The sequence below is a fragment of the Rattus rattus genome, chromosome 10 (assembly GCF_011064425.1).
Source record: "Rattus rattus isolate New Zealand chromosome 10, Rrattus_CSIRO_v1, whole genome shotgun sequence".
NCBI classification, from domain to species: domain Eukaryota; kingdom Metazoa; phylum Chordata; class Mammalia; order Rodentia; family Muridae; genus Rattus; species Rattus rattus.
Genome location: NC_046163.1, coordinates 82817557 through 82839500, shown reverse-complemented (window position 1 = coordinate 82839500; position 21944 = coordinate 82817557). Strand labels below are relative to the sequence as shown.

General features: G+C 37.9%; 1 pseudogene; it reads left to right on the top strand.

The window, feature by feature from the left end:
• The first annotated feature begins 232 nt into the window (after positions 1-232).
• LOC116910955 lies at positions 233-4575 on the top strand (annotated as a pseudogene).
• Positions 4576-21944: the final 17369 nt, after the last annotated feature.

The window sequence follows — 21944 nt, the reverse complement described above, 5'->3', positions numbered from 1 at the left end:
CTGGGGCTCTGATGATGGCTAATAGTTTTGGTTTCTGTTGCTTAGGTTGTTGTGCTTCCCTTAGCTATCAGGTTGTCTCTTGTCTTACCTTGTCTTGCTGTCTCTGACAGTGGAGTGAACTTTTTGTCAGCCTGTGTGTCAGCACTCCTGTAGACCTGTTTTCTTTCAGCCAGATTTTGGAAAAAAGGAGTTGAGTGTGTGAGATAGCACAGAGTGTAGACAGAAAACCGAAATGTCCTGTCACAGACTGCTCCTGAGTTTGTGTTCCCTGAAGCCTCCAGGTGGGTCACTTGTAGCAGAAGATTTGGTCTTACCTCTGCTCTCAGGTGTGTCAGAGTTCCTGGTGATTAGCTTTCAGCTCTTGGCGCAGTCAGGTACAGGACCCTGCCAGCTCCTAGGTTCCTGTGCCCAGAGGGCACAGAGGGCACTAGGCGCATTCCTCTTGGGCCAAGAATGTGAACAGAAGTAGTTTTCTCCCCTGAACTGTCAGAATTGTCTGCACTTCTGTGAGTCCAGTTCTCTCCCTCAAGGAATTTGGGTACAGAAAGTTCTGAGACAGGCAGAAACCTTTCTATTTTAAGAAAGTTTTTGTTAGCTCATTATAGATTGGGTAGTCTTTTGATTGCATGTAATACTTTAATTATCACATTGTCATTCACATTTATATTTCAAAATATTTTTGTATATGGTACTATGTATTCATTTTTCTCTACATACTAAACCTCTAATTTTGGAATGTTCTTAAAACATTGAAATTAATTCACTGAATGCTGGTACTGTTATATTAGTGTGATTAAATATTTTATTTATTTCATACTTTCTCTTTAATTATCTAATGTTTAATGGAGTATAGCAATATAATGAATTTTCAAATGAAATCACATGTTCTATAACAAGATATTTATCAGTTATAACTGATGACCACTTTGGTCATCTCATGAGAATAACATGTAGAAGGAATTACTGTTGAATAGTGTCAAACGTAGTCCCTAACATTGTGGTAAAAATGGAAAAGAAGACACAGAGGAAAAATGAAATACAATAGTTAAAATTAGGTTGTGCAACTCTAGCTCACTTCATAGAGTACTCACTCAGATAACCTACACAGAGACCTCTGGGTTTCATCTTATAAACCTAGCATAATAGCATATGACTTTAATCTCAGTACTCAGAAGGCAGGAGGTAGGAGGATCAGTAGTTCAATGTTATTTTCACTGTAAGAGGGCTTTAAAATACATGAAAACCCCTCTCCAAACCAACCAAACAAAGTAAAAACAAAAATCAGCTGCAACACTGTATATAGGCACAACAACATTTCACAAGATAAGCTCTAAATAAATGGTTTATATTTATAGTGCTAGATAACAGAGTGTCTAACACAACTGTAAAATGTCTCAATTGTTTAAAAAAAAACAAACAAATAAAGCTACCAATATCCTCAAAGAATATGTGTAAGTAAAATCACAATGGAAAAATGAATCTGAATGCTAAAATTTTGCCAGAATGATTTCTATATATCGAGAAGGAAAACAGCTGAAGAAAGTCTGACATGCTTGGCTAGGTAAAAATCCTCAGACACCATGGCAAAATTGTAATCTCTTAGTGAAAAAAAGTTGTCCAATTGACTTTTATTATTTTTTTGAAAATTTTTTGCAATGAATTTTGACCCAGCTTCTCACAAGATCCACCCATTTGTCTGCCTAAACGTTTGCTTTCTCTTCACCTCCCCAATTGTCCAGCCTATTTTGTGCTGTTCATTTGGTTTTGCATGTGTGGCATTCCACTAATCATGGGACAACACTTGGCAGAAAACAGGCATTCTAATTCTCAGGAGTCAATTACTTATAGTGCCTTTGGTGAGACTTTATGTCCACCTCCACTCTCTATGCTGGAGTTCATCTGACTTGACCTTGCATAGTTCTTGTGAGCAGTACTGCCAGTCAAAAATTTGAAAATTAAAAAGCAATTACTTGAATGGGCAAATTTATTTCTAAACCATTTCCAGCAAACTAAAATATTGTTTTTGATGTGTTAATATATTAATCTAGAAAGAAACATAAAAAACAAAACCCATCAGGTACTTAGTAATCAAAAGACACAACAGATTAAAAAAAATAGTTCATACAATACATACTGACATTAATTCTATTTGACACTCATAACTATTAGGAAAATGTGACATAAAATTCCAGTGAGATGCCAGTACTTTCAACAGAATGGTCACAGTTTCACTCATATTTTGCTGACAGAATACAGTATCCTGCGTTCTGTGGACTAGTTTGACAGTTTCATACAAACTCAGTCTACTATATCATCCCAAATAGCAACTATGCACGGTGCCTAGACAGGGGAGTAGAGAATTTCATTCTTGTGATTTCTACATGTGAATTTTATGGCACTTTTACTCTGAGTTTCTATAAACTAGAGAATATTTAGTGCATTAATGGGTAAATTAATAACCAATTTTCAATATTATTTCTCCATGGATCCTTATTCTGAACCAGAAATAGGTGTCTTATTGATTTACTTTATACTTATTAATATACATCTTTGAAGAGGAAGCAATCAAGAGCAAAATACTACATGTGTGATTCCATGATTCCATTTGTCTAAATGCTGACATGACAAGATAAAGAAAGTATTGTCACTATTATTTGTGTTTCCAAGGAAGTGGTATAGAAGGAAAGAGAGGAGTGGCCTTGGTCACAAAAGGAGACATAGTGCTGCAAATATTATACACATCACCTACACTGTTGTATGTTTTTGTGTGTGCATGTTGTGATATTAGACATATGGACTTTTCAAGGTTCTTCCGATGAAGCAATAAGCCAGGGAACATACAGTATCTCTTTATAATATCTTATAGTTGTACAAGAATATTTTTAACTCATTAAGAAGAAATAAATGTGCCAAGCAACCAGAGCTTCCAGGGACTAAGCCACTACCTAAAGACTATACATGGACTGACCCTGGACTCTGACCTCATAGGTAGCAATGAATATCCTAGTAAGAGCACCAGTGGAAGGGGAAGCCCTGGGTCCTGCTAAGACTGAACCCCCAGTGAAGTAGACTGTCGGGGGGAGGGCGGCAATGGGGGGAGGATGGGGAGGGAACACCCATAAAGAAGGGGAGGGGGAGGGATGGGGGGATGTTTGCCCGGAAACTGGGAAAGGGAATAACATTCAAAATGTAAAAAAGAAATACCCAAAGTAATAAAAAAAAAAAAAAAAAAAAAAAAAAAGAAGAAATAAATGTATAGCTGGGCATGGAATTTCAAGAGGATAATCTAGCTCATGATGTAATCTTGGCTACTTAGGCAGGAAGTTGGTGAGTGTGAAGCTATCAAGAGCTACTTAGTGAGGCTATACAAAGAGGCAAACTGGAGGAGGGGGAGAAATTTGGTTAGGAAGGAAGAAGGGAAGGGCATGAAAGAGCAGGCAAGAAAGAAGGAATTAAGGAAAGGAAGGGATGGGCTAAGTAAGATTCTAGAAAGGGAAAGAAAGAGGAAGCATAAAATAGGGGCGATAAATTGTGATATTCACTGAATGATTCATTGGTATGAGACTGATCAAACAAGAAAATGAAATAATGGGAAAAATATCTCTAAGCCATAAGAACAATAAGAAGGTAAGGTCACAAAAAGAAGAACTCTAAAAATTGTTAATAATTCATTATGCATCCTAGATTACCATTATATAGACTAAACATCATTTAATTGAAAGGAAAAAAAGAATACTAAAAACTCAGCCTAAGCTTACTTGTAGTTGATCTTGACAAAATGAATTTTTTTTTTCTTTTTGCAGCTAGTGCCTGGTGAGAGGTTGCCTTCAATTTTTCTTATTCTTGATCTTGGTGACCCATGAGAGCCCAATATTTACGCCAGGGTAAGCAAGAGCCAGACGGGCACTGGGCAACTCTGTGCCTCGCGGAGGAAAATCAACTAAACAATGGCAAAGGAGACCTAAGAAGCCAAGAGGCAAAATGTCCTCATATGCATTCTTTATGCAAACCTGCCAAGAAGAGCACAAGAAGAAGCACCCGGATGCTTCTGTCAACTTCTCAGAGTTCTCCAAGAAGTGCTCAGAGAGGTGGAAGACCATGTCTTTTAAAGAAAAGGGGAGATTTGAAGATATGGCAAAGGCTGACAAGGCTCGTTATGAAAGAGAAATGAAAACGTACATCCCCGCCCCCAAAGAGGAGACTGAAAAGAAGTTCAAGGACCCCAATGCCTCCAAGAGGCCTCCTTCAGCCTTCTTCTTGTTCTGTTCTGAGTACCGCCCAAAAATCAAAGGCGAGCATCCTGGCTTATCCATTGGTGATGCTGCAAAGAAACTAGGAGAGATGTGGAACAACACTTCCGCAGTTGACAAGCAGCCCTATGAGAAGAAGGCCGCCGAGCTGAACGAGAAGTACGAGAAGGATATTGCTGCCTAAAGAGCTAAAGGAAAACCTGATGCAAAGAAAAAGGGGGTGGTCAAGGCTGAGAAGAGCAAGAAAAAGAAGGAAGAGGAAGATGATGAAGAGGATGAGGAAGAGGAGGAAGAAGAAGAAGACGAAGAAGAAGATGATGAATAAGTTGGTTCTAGCACAGTTTTATTTTTTTTGTCTATAAATCATTTAACCCCCCTGTACAAAATTCACTCCTTTTAAACAAAATAATTGAAATGTAAGGCTGTGTAAGATTTGGTTTTAAACTGTACAGTGTCTTTTGTTGTGTAGTTAACACACTATCACATGTGTCTTTAGCTAGCCCTGTCCTGGTGGTATTTTCAATAGCCACTAACCTTGCCTGGTACAGTCTGGGGATGGTAAATTGGCATGGAAATTAAATCAGGTTCTTGTTGGTGCACAGCACAAATTAGTTATATATGGGAACAGTAGTTTGGTTTTTGGTTTCTTTTTTTTTTATTTGTTTTTGTTTTTTTCTTTTGGTTTTCTTTTCTTTCTTTTTTTTTTTTTCCCATCTTCAGCTGTCTCTCATGAAGCTTACACGAAGGTAATTGTTATTCTGTTAACTGAATACCACTCTGTAATTGCAAAAAAATGGCGACTGTTTTGTTGGCATTCTGAATGCTTCTAAGTAAATACAAATTTTTTATTAACAACAACAACAACAACAACAACAACAACAACATCAACAACAAAAACCAAAAGAATTACAGCAGGAGAGAAGACACATTCATCAGCCGCATAAGTGTTGAGACTTTACTGCATTCCTTATACCTAATGAATAAACAAAATCCATCCTTCTGCCTATGAGCAAATAAATGTGTCTTTCAGGATAGATATTTAATTTTATGTGAACTTTTGGGCACACAGTTCACAAAAGAATTAAAGCATTATTGTGAATAATCATCAACTTCTAAATATGCATTATGCATTTTTTTCTTATTTTTAGCCACATTTTTTGTTGATGGTGCCAATATACTAATGGAACAGATTAAATAATGTATTTGGACCTGAACCTACTTTATATAATATAACAGTAACAATGAAGAATAAATTGCATTGACAGTCCCCTCCTAATCACAATTATACAAAAGTGCCACACTGAATTAATTAATGTTGATTATCATATTTTTTATGAAATATAGTACTCAGAAAAACATAATAGAGAAAGCCAGACATGCCATATTGAAGGTGTTCTTGTCTATTTATTCATTTTCAAAGTGTAAAGAATAGATTGTGAAGGCAGGAACATTACTCATGTGCCATTCAATCCCATGGAGCTGGTAGAGTCTGAGTGTATATGTTTATATGTGATTGATAGTATTGTCTTTCTGGCCCATTTTCAAGATTTAAATGACTTTTATTTGCAGATTCTTTTATACATGTTGCATTTTTTCATTCTGATTAAAAAAATGACTACATAAATAGTGACACAAAACAAAAAACCTATAATGAAGTCATGAATGATTAGCATGAAAATTTTGAGGAATAGATGTACTTCTCTTCCATAACAAACGGAGACTCTACCTAAACTATGAAAAATTTGGGGGTAACAGCAAAAACTCAGTGGTTATGAATGATTGTTTTGCATGCATTGTGAATGAAGATCCATGTAACAAGCATAGGTATATTCACTGTGCTCCCCATGACAGGCACAAGAGAATATTTGATATTTAATGGCCTCTAGCCGAACTAGAGGTTTACTGTAGTCCTTGTCTCAAAGACTTAGGGAGAATACAGAGCAGGACCCCTGCATCTGTTGTCTAATTCATGTGAATCACGCATACAGATAAACATGAGAGCAGAAATACATCATATTTATTCATAAAACTACTGATAGTATTGTTTTTAAAAGTAACATAAAACATTTTTAAATTACATTTTGGTGTGTGTGTGCATGTATATATGAGTGTGTGGATATGTGTACAATATATAATATAATATGTAATATATAATATGTGTGAGTACATCACAATGCAGACATAAAAAAAGTTAGAGGACAAAATTAAGAGTCTATTATATCCTTGTACTTAATGAATCCTGAGGATAGAACTCAGTCCTCCAGGCTTGGCAACCGGTGTCTTTACCTGATAAACTGTTTCACTGGCTCATGATACTACTTGATAAAATATTTTGCAAGTGTAGGAGGTTAGAAAAAGTATTGTGTTAGCTTGTCTGCTTATCATGTGCTCAACATGAAATTGACATGTATAAGATAAATGTACATGTATATATTTGTCTTTATGCATATGACATATACTGTCCTACAAATATTTAAATTGTTGTATAATACATACTAAAGTTAATTTAACAGGCACAAGCATGGCAAACACAGTAGAATATCATGAACATTGAAGACAGTTTTTGCTCTTTTACCTTTTTTCCTGTCTTGTATATTGAACAAACAAACAATTAAAAGGAACAAATAGAAAATGCAAAGAAAACACAACAAACAACAACAAAAGATATATTCTTCAAGCTAATCTTCAAGGTCCATGCTCTAATTTGTCCACATCCTCCTGAGATTGACTACAGAGACCCACACATGAAAATATTCAAATGTTGAAATCACCGCCCACCATTTGCCTATTCTAAATAACAACACTAATACAAATTTATCCAACCCATCCTAACACAGATTTTCCCCTTTTGCATTTATAAATTACAAGATGCCGTTGGATCTGCCTTTTCTCTATGACAAATGACTCATCCCTTCTCCCTTGTCCTCTATCTCCTATCATTGTCATTAATTCTCTCCTTTTTTTCTTTGAGGCAAATAAATCTTATTTGTGCTAAGAACTTCTTGAGTATATTGAGTTAATTTGGAAGTCCTTATACATATATACAATCTGCAACCTGCTACGTTGTAATATATGCATATTTACATATATAATTATACCTTCATACATACACACATATAAGAATTACATCATAAAACATGAAAGAGAAAGCATTAAAAGTTATAAATGTAAAATTTCAGAATAGTTTATGTCTAACTTGTGTGTACCTCAGCTACCAATTTCTCATTAGCAAATTCAGACATTATTGCAAACATATAAATTTTGCTATTTATTTAAAATTTTAATGACTAAATCTTTACTTTTTTGTAATTTCAGGGTGCCAGTTTCTGCCCACACTCTGGATTGTCAAATCTATCATCTTTAAACAAACTCAGATCTTATTGATCCTATGTTTCCTTTGTAAACAGCTGTGAATTTATGATGTCAGTAATTATATAGTGAGAATTTCCTACATGACTTTCTTATGCAGCCCACTGGGAAGTTTGGGACAACTATATTAGTTTTTGTACTTTCCCCTTTGATAATGTATTGTTGGCTTGATATGTTACACATATGTGAGGCTATCTTAAATGAGTTAAATGAGATGGAAAAATTCCATAAAACATGAAATGAACAGAATTCTATCGCTGTTCACTTAACTGTCTAATAGCAAGGAAAATCCTGACAGACTAAGGTAATGATTCTACTCAAGTACAACTTGATGAACCAATGAGCTTTATTGTGGTCACTCACAAGCGCATATATAGGATGTTACAGGAGTATATGTTAGGATAACTTGCAGTATAAGGAAAACAATCTTAAGCAGCAAAACTAATAACTGAGCCACCAACAAGGCATCATATATGGGCTGAATCAAGGTCTCCAGCATATATATGGAAGAAGACTGCCTTGTCTAGTCTCAGTGGGAGAAAATACACTTAATCCTCAAGACACTTCAGGCCTTAGGGAAAGAGTGGTCTGGAGGTTGGGGAGACAGTCTTCATGGCATTGCGGAGGAGGCATCAGATGAGGAACTGTGGGAGAGGGGACTGATATTTTGTGGCAAGTACTAGAATGTAAATAAATAAAAGCAAATTTTTGGGGTTGGGGATTTAGCTCAGTGGTAGAGCGCTTGCCTAGGAAGCGCAAGGCCCTGGGTTCGGGTCCCCAGCTCGAAAAAAAAAAGAACCAAAAAAAAAAAAAAAAGCAAATTTTTAAAAACACACTTGAGGCAGAAAACATGCATGAAAATTGAATCTGGAGACCTTCTGCACATCTTCAAGGTAGCCAGAATAAATGAAGAATCACTTCCTTCAACTGGACTGTGAATCTGATCCCCAGCAGGAGATGACTGCTTCAATAACTGTGGAGATGGGCCACATGTGTATGAAGTTTCAGCTTCCTAGGTATTTACTGATTTTGTTTTCGAAACTGCAAAATCCCTCTTTCTGACTCATGCAGAAAATTATATACTTTGGAGGAAGCTACTATATTTAATTTTACTCACTCATTCTTTCCCATTCTGTCAAATTTCTGAACATGTATTTTAGTCTTTGCCAAAGAAGATTATAGTTTTCAAATCACTGTATATTTTCTTCATTTCTTTTCAAATCTTTACATTCTAGGAACTAGAGGTCATGGAAGACATGAGAAAATGGTTTTGAAAGTAGATGTGAGCTAAAGGAATTTGACATGTTCTTATTCTCCTTCAATGTATAAGCCAAACATGCAACCTAAAGGAAATCAGAGATAATTATTGTTTTTTTCCTCAAAATGTGAGTCAGTTTGCCTTTGGAAAGTTATTACATTGCTGTAGTAAAGAAGAATAGAACCAAGAGATGAATATTGTCATGCATTTGTGCAGGAAACTGAGCCTCCAGAGGCTCTTTAGAGAGTGAGTCCTGAGTTCACTTCCCCAATACATGTGAAAGCAGTGCATGGATATGGCTCTGTGCCTGTCTGGTGAGAACCAGGGTGGCAAAATCAGGGGAGATACCAAGAACTTTCTGACTAGCCAGCCTACCTGAAATTCCTGTGTCAAGGAAACAAGGCAAAGTGATAGATGAAGCTATCATATATTCTTGTCTGTTTCCACATGTGCTCAGATGGAGGCAATTATTGGCACATTGACTTGAATATATTACACACACAGGTACACGCACACACACACACACACACACACGTAAACATATACACAAACACATATCACGTACATATAAATCCATCATCCTCACAAATATTTTACAAACACATACAGAATATACATTATACATATATACAACATGATGCTACACTCCCTTGAACATTTAAGGAGAAAAAAATTAGAAAGGGTACATATTATATACTTACCTGAAGTTTCCTGGCTAACAGAGCAGATGAAAAACTTCTGTTAGTCCCTGTAAAGAAGAGTCAGAATAAACAAAAGAGTAAAGCAACTTGTGAAATCTAAGTTTAAAGGTAAAACTAGGCTAGTTGAAAAGTACATAGCAGATGACATAGGCAGTGAATAGTAAGCTGAGAAAAATATAGCTACAACCTTCAAACCTTCCTAGTGGGAGAGGAGAATAGAAAACTAAACTAGGCAGACTTCATGAAAATAATGTTCAGTACAATCCATTGTATTATCTCATAGTTCTTTCTCCAGGAATAGTTTTTGATTATTCTCCATAACACAAAGAATTATTTGTCCTAGTGGTGTTGATGTCTTTTTTCCTCTCAACCAGCTAGTTGAGGTGATTGTTCAATACAGGGCCTTGCCTCCCATTGGCCCTTTGATGTATGCTAACCTCTTCTCAAAAATGAATCTCATGATCTTTATTTAGTGAGATCCTGTGAGTTTCATCCTCTCAGTACCCTGAAGTTAAGGTTTTTTCCTTAGTCAAAGTTTTCTTAAAGAGTGGTAACATTGGATGGCATTGGTATTAGTAAACTGTGCACAGGTTAGATATAGACCATGCCAATGTCTGCCACTAGTTTCTTAGTCACTTAAACATAGATTACACAATTGAGCAGAAGGTATGCCATGCACATTAAATAGAATATATGCACTGCATATATGAATTACCAATTTCTGATTATATCATAGGGCAGGGATTGAGTTGGGAGACACCATGATAGTTATCCTTGGTTGTCAATTATTGATCTAAAACTGACTAGGAGCTAGGCCATTGGAAATACCATTCAAGTAGAAAAGCCACTCTAAATGTGGGTGACATCTTCTGGTGGAAAGCAGATAAAAGGAAGTCTGAAGGAAAAGATGTGTTTCATCTTACATTACCTCCCAACCTTGCCAGTGATTCCACGTTTTCTACTGTGACCACTGCTGGCTAAGCTTCATTGGATTTCCTATGTGCACTTAGGACTAGCATCCTCCAGGTTGTCTGTTCTAGATTAGAACCAGTCAGGCATCCAGATGCACTGTCTCAGTAGATACTGTTTTCTCAGGTACTTCAATATGAAGATACCCATTGTCTAAGTACACAGTCTCTAGAATGTAGAATCAACTAATAAATCAACACTTAATATATATTTCTTCCATAAGTCTGTGTATTAAGGAGACCACTAAAACACACTAAGAAAGAGTTAAAAGCTCAATTTTAAAAAAATAGAATAAAATTAGGCTACAGATGCTGTGCATTTTAATTACAGGGGGAATGAGCATTTCAAGAACTAATGGCATCTACAGTAACATGTCATTGTCATAGTAGTTTTATATGTAGTTATTTGTGTATAATGCAAATTTCTGCTTTGTGTTATTGTATTGAACCATCTAATAGCTAATACCTCATGAAAGAAGATGAATTATCTTACACGATGTCAGTGTTTGAAATAGTATCTTTAAAAATATTCAGCACAGCAGGGAACTAGGATTACCGCTCTGTTGATAAAGTACTTTGTTCACAAGCATGTAGATCAGCAGTCAACCTAAGGGTTAACATAGAAAACTAAGTATATTGTTACTTAACAATAATCCCAAGGGCAGTACAGGTCTTTGGAGCTTACTGCCTAGCGAGCATTTTGGGGGACCGAGATTGACCAAAGACTTTCTAAGAAGCGTTGATAAAAGGAACATTAGTGGTGTTTTTCTTTCAGTTTGTTTATATAGTGGATTATGTTGATGGTTTTTCATATATTAAACAATCACTGCATGGCTGGGATGAAGCCTAGTTGATCATGATGGATGTTTGTTTTGATGTCTTCTTGGATTCAGTTTGAAAGAATTTTATTGAGTATCTTTGTGTCGATATTCATAAGGGAAATTGGTCTGAAGTTCTATTTCTTTGTTTAATCTTAGTGTGGTTTAGGTATAAGAGTAATCGTGGCTACATAGAAGGAATTCGGTAGCGCTCGATCTGTTTCACTTTTATGGAATAGTTTGGATAGTATTGGTATGATGTCTTCCAAGAAGGTCTGGTAGAATTCTAAACTGAACCCATCTGGACCTGGGATCTTTTTGGTTGGTAGACCTTTAAAGACTGCTTCTATTTCTTTAGGAGTTATGGGGTTGTTTAAATGGTTTATCTGTTCCTGATTTAACATTGGTACCTGGTATCTGTCTAGGAAATTGTCTTTTTCCAGGAGATTTTGAAGTTTTGTTGAATATAATCTTTTGTAGCAGGATCTGATGATTTTTTGAATTTCCTCTGACTCTGTAGTTATGTCTCCATTTTCATTTCTGATTTTGTTAATTTGGACATACTCTCTGTGTCCTCTCGTTAGTCTGGCTAAGGGTTTATCTATCTTGTTGATTTTGTCACAGAACCAACTTTTAATTCTGTTGATTCTTTGTATATTCCTTTAGTTTTAATTTGGTTGATTTCAGCTCCGAGTTTGATTATTTCTTGCCTTCTACTCCTCCTGGATATATTTGCTTTTTTTTTGTTCTGGAGCTTTTAGGTGTGTGGTCAAGCTGCTGATATATGCTCTCTCCTTTTTCTTTCTGCAGGCACTCAGAGCTATGAATTATCCTCTTAGCACAACTTTCATGGTGTCCCATAAGTGTGGGTATGTTGTTCCTTCATTTTCATTAAATTCTAAAAAGTCTTTAATTTCTTTCTTTATTTCTTCGTTGATCAGGTTATCATTGAGTAGCTCATTGTTCAACTTCCACAGATATGTGGGCGTTCTTTCACATGATCATTTCATTTGATGCTGAGAAAGCATTTGACAAAATTCAACACCCCTTCATGATAAAAGTCCTGCAAAGAATAGGAATTCAAGGCACATTCCAAGACATAGTAAAAGTCATATACAACAAAACAGTAGCTAATATTAAACTAAATGGAGAGAAACTTCAAGCAATCCCACTAATATTATGGACTAGACAAGGCTGACAACTCTCTCCCTACTTATTCAATATAGTTCTTGAAGGTATAGCCAGAGCAATGAGACAACAAAAGGAGTTCAAAAGGATATGGACTGGAAAAGAGGAAGTCAAAATATCACTATTTGCAGATGATATGATAGTATATTTAAGTGATCCCAAAAGTTCCACTAGAGAACTACGAAACATGATAAACAGCTTGAGTGAAGTGGCTGGGTATAAAATTAACTCAAATAAACAGTAGCCTTCCTCTACACAAAAGAGAAACAAGCCGAGAAAGAAATTAGGGAAACGACACCCTTCATAATAGTCCCAGTGTGGGACTACTGGGACTATTATAAAATACCTCAGTGTGACTTTAACCAGGCAAGTAAAAGATCGGTATCTTAAGAACTTTAAGCCTCCGAAGAAAGGAATTGAAGAAGATCTCAGAAGATGGAAAGATCTCCCATGCTCATGGATTCGCAGGATTAATATAGTAAAAATGGCCATTTTACAAAAATGATCTACAGATTCAATGCAATCCCCATCAAAATACCAATCCAATTCTTCAGAGAATTAGACAGAAAAATTTGCCAATTCATCTGTAATAACAAAAAACCCAGGATAGCTAAAACTATCCTCAACAATAAAAACATTTCTGGGGGAATCACTATCCCTGAACTCAAGCAGTATTACAGAGCAATAATGATAAAACCTTCATGGAATTGGTACAGAGAGAGACAGATAGACCAGAGGCATAGAAATGAAGACCCAGAAATGAACCCACACACCAATAGTCACCTGATTTTTGACAAAGGAGCCAAAACCATCCAATGGAAAAAAGATAGCATTCATAGCAAATGGTGCTGGTTCAACTGGAGGTCAGGATACAGAGGAATGCAGATCGATCCATGCTTATCTCGCTGTACAAAGCTTGAGTCCAAGTGGATAAAGGACCTCTACATCAAACCAGATACACTTAAACTAATAGAAGAAAAAATGGGGAAGAATCTCGAACACATGGACACTGGAGAAAATTTCCTGAACAAAACACCAATGGCTTATGCTCTAAGATCAAGAATCAACAAATTGGAACTCATAAAACTGCAAAGCTTCTGTAAGGCAAAGGACACTGTTGATAAGACAAAACGGCAACCAACAGATTGGGAAAAGATCTTTACCAAGCCTACAACTGATAGCGGGCTTATATCCAAAATATGCAAAGAACTCAAGAAGTTAGACTGCAGGGAGACAAATAACCCTATTAAAAATAGGGTTCAGAGCTAAACAAAGAATTCACAGCTGAGGAATGCCAAATGGCTGAGAAACACCTAAAGAAATGTTCAACATCTTTAGTCATCAGGGAAATGCAAATCAAAACAACCCTGAGATTTCACCTCACACCAGTGAGAATGGCTAAAAAAAAAAAAAAAAAACTCAGGTGACAACAAATTTTGAGGCGGATGTGGAGAAAGAGGAACACTCCTTCATTTTTGGTGGGATTGCAGACTGTTACAACCATTCTGGAAATCAGTCTGGATATTCCTCAGAAATTTGGTCATTGAACTAGCTGAGGACAGAGCTATACCTCCCTTGGGCACATACCCAAATATGCCCCAACATATAATAAAGATACATGCTCCACTATTTTCATAGCAGCCTTATTTATAATAGCTAGAAGCTGGAAAGAACCCAGCTGCCCTTCAACAGAGGAATTGATACAGAATATGTGGTACGTCTACACAATGGACTATTACTCAGCTATCAAAAACAATGACTTTATGAAATTCATACACAAATGAATGGATCTGGAAAATATCATCCTGAGTGAGGTAACCCAATCACAGAAAAACACACGTGGTATGCACTCATTGATAAGTGGATATTAGCCCAAATGCTTGAATTACTCTAATGCACAGAACACATGAAACTCAAGAAGGATGAACAAAATGAGAATGCTTCACTTCTTTAAAAGCAGAACAAGAATACCCTTGAGAGGGAATAGAGAGACAAAGTTTAAAACAGAGGCAAAAGGAACACCCATTCAGAGCCTGCTCTACATGTGGCTAATACATATACAGCCCCCAAATTAGATAAGATGGATGAAGCAAAGAAGTGCACGCTGACAGGAAGTTGATGTAGATCTGTCCTGAGAGACACAGCCAGAATACTACAAATACATAGTCGAATGCCATCATTAAACCACTGAACTGAGATCAGGACCCTGTTACAGGAATCAGAGAAAGGGCTGAAAGAGCTTGAAGAGGTTCTACACCCCATATGAGCAACAATACCAACCAACCATAGCTTCAAGGGACTAATCTTCTACCCAAATATTATACATGGACTGACCCTGGGCTCCAACCTCTTAGGTAGCAATGAATAGACTAGAGAGAGCACCAGTTGAAGGGGAAGCCTTTGGTCCTGCCAAGACTGAACCCCCAGCGAACGTGATTGTTGGCCGAAGGCAGTAATGGGGGGAGGATGGGAAAGGGAATACCCATATAGAAGTTGAGGGAGAGGGGTTGGGGGATGTTGAACTGGAAACCGGGAAATGGAATAACAATCGAAATGTAAATAAGAAATACCCAAGTTAATAAAGATTAAAAAAAAAAGAAAAGTCTTAGTTATATATTATGCCTATGCCACATGTGTGCATATTCCCTAAAAGGTGAAAAGATGTTGCCAAATATTATGAAGCTACAGGTGGATGTGAGATATGAGATTCGTTACATGGGTGCTTCAGTAAAACCCAAGTACTCTGTTAGAGCAGGATACACTCTTGACTGCTGAGTCAGTGCACTCACACATTCATCCCCACACACTCACATGCACACACACACACACACACACACACACACACAGACACATGAGAGAGAGAAAGACGTTAAGTCTCTATACATACATATGCAAATATGCCTTTATGTGGGGCAAGAAGAAACCTATACACAGGAAATCCGATGTCTATTAATGAAACAATAATATAAATATTTTTATTGGCAAGTTGAAATATGTTTTTCCTTTGGCCCAGACAAAAAAAAGCACCAATCATCTCAGGTAGACCTATTATGCTTCCTGAAGCTTTACAGTAATAGTCAATTCTATGTTTGACAGATGAAAACTGTGTGATCGTAAGTCGTATTGTAAAGGTAAAGTTAGGAGACAAAAATTGTGTTTACTTAGAAAAACATGACAAGTACATATGTTACTGTATATAGTGTATTTAAATTTGTTTGTTTTTTAAAACAGATATTTGCTGTATTGCAAATGGTCTTCTTAAATTTATAAACTATTTTTCTAGCATCTCAAGTGCTAGAATCACACTTGCATATCACCGTGACTAGTTTGGATTTATTATTTTAATTAACACTTTGAGAGCTTTCATAATTTAACTTTTATACTCACTGAAAGGTTGTTACATTAGGTAATTAAACAGATGGCAATATAAATATTAAATCTTTGTATAGAAAATATGTTTTTACTTTCAAAATCTTTAAAAGACTTTTTTTCTCCATTGTACACTAATTGGAGAGTAAGGACATTGCAGTGTAGAAAAATATTTCTGAAATATTTTCCAAACATGAATCACATACTTTATTAAAAAGATTTGTTAACCCTGAGGTGGCTCTCTTAGGGCTCTTGCAATGCTAATCAGCAACCAGTACTTGATAATCTTCAAGAGCACTGCATTCAGCTTCCATCACTCACCGAATGAAGGTCACTATTGCCTATAGCTCCACTCTGGCCTCTATGGACACCAGCATACAAGCACTCATACACCTACTACTAAAGATTAAAAAGTTAAAAAAGGAATGAAAAATAAAGTGATATTCTTGACTGATTTCCCTCTGACTCTATTAATTTATCTATTATTTTTCTTTTAGAAACCAAGCCTCAAGTGTTTACTTGCACTTCAAAAAGAAATTTTCATGACAACATTATCACTGTTTCCTGTTCTGTAATAACACGAAATGGAACTCATCCTTCGACTCCATGGGTATCATCACAGGTATTGATGTAGTTTTTTTATGTAATCAGAAGTAACAGCATACTAATGGAACAAAGCTATGTCAGGGAGCTCACACCCTTTTAATAATCAGCATGATGTTTGTTTACTCTGCTTCAGTATCCCTGTTAAATAACAGTAAAGAGCATGTCTCTGATGGTTCCTCCTTATATTGCATGATTAATAGGCATATTGGTAATATATGCGACATGAAAGCTGAGTTGTAGGAACCAAATAAAACCAAAATTTTCAACTGTCTAATTAAGTTATGTAAGTTAATGGGTGTGGGGAGCGGCGCGATGGAGCAAAGATGGCGCCAACATCCTGTCTCACCTGTGTAAACAACTTATCGTGCATGCGCAGGCTTGTTCCCTTACCAGGGCAGCTGTAGGATAATGAAGTGATCCGGCACCCTCCTGTGACATAGCAGTACTGCGCTTGCACGGATTTTGCACCTGGCATCAGTGTGGCCAAGGCGGTACCATGCTAATGAGGTGATTCATGCTCCGCCAATCCTTGGAGGACAAGTAGCAGGGGTGATGGTGGGGTGATACATGCTTCGCCAATCCCTGAAGGACAATTAGCATAGCCTCAGCTTTTTGTGTGTGTGTGTATATATATATATATATATATATATATATATATATATATATATAGAGAGAGAGAGAGAGAGAGAGAGAGAGAGAGAGAGAAAGAGAGAGAGAGAGCCAGCCACTAAAGGCTATGCTTTTGCCGATCGAGGTCCCCGTATCAGCAATGAAGGTGGTCCTGCAATAAAGGCTGTTGAGAAGAATCCGACCATGTTGCGTCTTCCTTGCTGGCCGATGTGGGCGTGACAAGTGGTGGCCCATACGGGGAACCGAGGACATCCTTGTGGATTCAGAACTTTTCAAATTTTAGGACGGCGACGTCGGAAATTCCTGGATAAGGGACGATAAAGTGCTCTGGAGGTAAGCAGAGACGATGAATAAAGTTCTCTGGAGGTAAACAGAGACAATGAATAAAGTTCTCTGGAGGTAAGCAAAGACGATGAAAGAAATTTCCCGGATAAGGGACGATAAGGTTCTCTAGAGGTAAGCAGAGACGATGAAAGCCTTGGTATAGAGGCCGAAAAGTTTGTAAGCAGACAAGGTAGAGTAATGCTTTTCTCCCCTGATTGATCTTTTGTGGGTAGGACTTATAATTTTGTTTCTTTTCTTCTTTGTGTTGTGGATTTGCTTTCTTTTGAATTGCCACCGCCCCGGACATGAGTGCAGCTGCTGGGAATAGCCCCGCAGGTGTTAGAAATAAACACGTTAGCCTGCACTGCTCATAAATCAGTCATAATTAAGCTCATAGAGCTTGGGAACAAGTTAGGAAAAGATCTGGATAGGGAAACAACAGAGGGCAGGCTTACGGCAATGTTGTTTCCAATGGATCCTTTGTGGGCAAGGCTGGTAATTTTGTTTATTTTTTTTTTTCTTTGTGTGGGAAGCCATTACAGCCATTAGGATAGGTCAGATGGTCCTTGCAGAGCAACAAGAAAGTATGTCAGAGGGAGAAATGGTCTCAAAACAAAAAGAGAAAAGAAAAGGAGATAAAGGGAACAGAGAGAAGGCAGAGATAAAAAAGGAGGATATTCAGGACCAGGAAACAAATAAGATATATTCTTCTTTAAAAGTCGGGACATTAGAAATGCCAGACAATTCAGAGCTTAGCGAGGATGATGAGGCTGATATCGAGGAAGAGGCTGCTCAGTGTGAGAGGGAGAGATATGATCCAGACTGGCCACACGATAGTGCCACGTGGCAACGAAGCAGGCAATTAGGCAAGGAAGTGGTTATACCAACAGCACCTCCATATAACCCTCACCATAAAAGCATGGTGAAGCCTGCAAAAAATACTTCCTTTTGCCCAGAAGTGTGGAAAGAGATGGGATTAAGTTTTCTAGTATTTCTGGATGCTAACGGGCATCAATATCATGAACCCGTTGATTTTAAGACTATAAAGCAATTGGCAGAATCAGTCAGAACCTATGGGGTCAGTACAGCTTTTGTTGTGGCTCAAGTTGAGACTATTGCTAGGTATTGTCTCACCCCTGGGGATTGGGGGAGTCTGGCTAAAGCCTGCCTCTCCTCAGGTCAATATTTAGATAGGAAATCTTATCTTTTAGAATATGCTAATACTCAGGCCGCCATTAATCTGGCCTCAGGAGTAGACCCTCAGAGACATTAGGACGCTGACATGCTGTTGGGTCTAGGGAGATTCACTTTGGACCAGACTGGTTATCCAGAACAAGTCTATAGCCAAATTAATGAAATAGCCATTAAGGCATGGAAAGCAATGCCTAATAAGGGCACAGTCTCCGGGAACCTTACCAAGGTTCTGCAAGGGCCCACAGAGCCGTTTTCAGACTTTGTAGCCCACATGGCAGAGGCCGCTACCAAGATCTTCAGAGACCCTGATACGGCCATGCCTCTCATTAAGCAGCTAGTGTATGAGCAATGTACAAAAGAATGTAGGACTGCTATAACACCATACAAATATAAAGGTTTAGAAATTTGGATGAAAGTCTGCAGGGAATTGGGAGGACCATTGACTAATGCTGGCCTAGCGGCAGCTGTGGTACAATTAAGGAAAACTGCCACCATGGATACCTGTTTCCAATGTGGCCGTAAAGGGCATTATTGAAGACAGTGTCCTGAGGGGAGTAGGGGGAAAGTTGGTAATAGACCCAAGCAGCCTGGACTATGTCCATGGTGTAATAAGAAAACCATTGGGCAAATGAATGTCGGTCTGTGAAGGACTTGGATGGCCGACCCCTATCGAGAGGATACGGTGGTGCACAGCCAAAAAACGGACAACGGGGCCCACGTCCCCAGGGCCCTCAAATATATGGGACTCTGCAGGGCGACAGACAGGGACAGGACAATCAGAGGCCATGGCCTTTCCTTCACCACCCGAAGGACCGAGGAGAGTCACTAAAGGCTCCGCAGGACTGGACCTTCACTCCACCAACAGACTCGCACTAACCCCCCAAATGGGAGTTCAGTCTGTAGACACAGATTTTAGAGGACCCCTCCCTAAAGATACAGTTGAGTTATTGTTGGGATGTTCCTCCTCTGCCCTGAAGGGTTTACAAATTGTGCCCGGAGTGATTGACCCTGATTATTTAGGCACAGTAAAAGTCCTGGTAGCCTCCCCCCAGGGAATTACTGCAATTTCCTTTGGAGACAGAATTGCTCAAATACTGCTTCTGCCTAGCTTGCATAAATGCTTTCCTGCTGAAAATAGAATCAGAAGGGACAGGGGCTTAGGATCTACAGGCTCCCGATTTGCATTTATCTCATTGGAACTGGGTGATCGTACAATGTTAACATTGACTGTGGAGGGACGATCATTCCTTAGTCTGTTGGACACTGGAGCAGATGGTAGTATTATCTCTGCTCATGACTGTCCACCTAGGTGGCCTACGCAAACATCATCTCAGGCCCCATGTGGTCTAGGGTACGAAATGGCTCCTTTAATAAGCTCCAAAGAATTGACATGGAAGGATACAGAAGGGAGATCAGGAAAGATTACTCCCTATGTTATAGACATTCCCGTGACACTGTGGGGCAGAGATGTTTTGATAGATATAGACATGAGACTGACAAATGATTACCCCCATAAGTCAAGGATATGATGGCAAAAATGGGCTATGTACCTAGAAAGGGTCTAGGAAGAAACTTACAAGGACGAGTTGACCCAGTACTGTCAAAACAAAAACAATACAGGACAGGTCTGGGTTTTCCCTAAGGGCCATTGAGGGAGTAATACCCATTATGTGGAAAACAGAGGAGCCTGTATGGGTTCCTCAATGGCCTCTATCCTCTGAAAAATTAATTGCTGCTACCGAATTAGTACTTGAACAATTGCAATTAGGACATATTAAGACATCCAGATCATCTTGGAATCCACCCATATTTGTTATTAAGAAAAAGTGAGGAAAATGGCAAATATTGCAGGATTTAAGAGCTATCAATTCTCAGATGCAAACAATGGGTCCCAAACAGAGAGGTTTGCCATTACTCTCCAGCATCCCTGCCAATTGTCCTATTTATTATTATTGATATTAAAGATTGTTTTTTTTTCCATCCCTCTTGCCCCACAAGATAGCGTGCGATTTGTATTTACTTTGCCCTCTATGAATAATGAAGAGCCTGATAAGCGCTATCAGTGGGTGGTTTTGCCTCAAGGTATAGCTAATAGCCCTACTATGTGTCAGCTTTATGTAGGACAAGCCCTACAGCCTGTATGTGACCAAGTCCTAAAATTAAGAATAATTCGTTTTATGGATGATATTTTGCTTTCCGCTGAAGACTGTGGCACCTTAAAAGCAGCCTATGCGAAAGTGGTTAAGGTGCTTGAAAACAATTGTTCATAGCACCTGAAAAGGTTCAAATGGGCCAAATAGGGGAATTTTAGGAACTAAAATCACTCCTCGTAGAATTTCCCCTCAGAAAATAGAATTACGAAAAGATCATTTAAAAACATTAAATGACTTTCAGAAATTACTAGGAAGCATAAATGGATTCGACCCTATATTAAAATTCCCAATATAGATTTGCAACCACTCTATGAGATCCTGAAAGGGGATTCTCAGCTTACTTAACCCCGTGCTTTAACTGAGGAAGCACGACTATCCTTGAGGAAAGTAGAAGAAAGACTGGAAAAGGCAAGGCTAAGAAGGTACAAGGAAAAGGAAGATCTTTTGTGTATACTGAGAACCTTTCGTCAGCCTACAGGAGTGCTATGGCAACAAGGACGCTTCTTTGGATTTATCCCCATATTTCTCCTAATAAGACCCTTGAATGTTACCCTTCTGCTGTTGCACAGCTTGCTATGTTAGGCGTTTTGGTATTTTACCCAAGAAAATTATTATACCATATACTACTGCACAGATGGAAACATTGTGTGCCTTGATAGATGATTGGGCCATATTACGCTGTAGTTTTGACGGAGAGTTTGACAATCATTATCCTAAGGATCCTTTGCTACAATTTTTTTACTGAACATCCAGTGATCTTTCCTAAGGTCACTGCCTCAGAGTCTTTGTTTGGAGCATTAGATATTTATACAGATGGCTCCAAAACGGGTGTAGGTGCCTATATGGTTGATTATGGAGAACCAGTATTAATTCAATACAGTCCAGGCACCCCTAAATTACAGAATGTAAAATTGTATTGGAAGTTTTTAAAAGATTTCATGATTCTTTTAATTTAATTTCTGACTCTGCTTACGTAGTTAATGCTGTGCGCTCACAAAATTGCAGGGCCAATTTGGTCGACTAGTACCATATATCAAATTCTTTTAGAATTACAATATTTGATTTGGGCCAGAAAAAATAAATTTTTCATACAACATATTCGAGCCCATATTAATT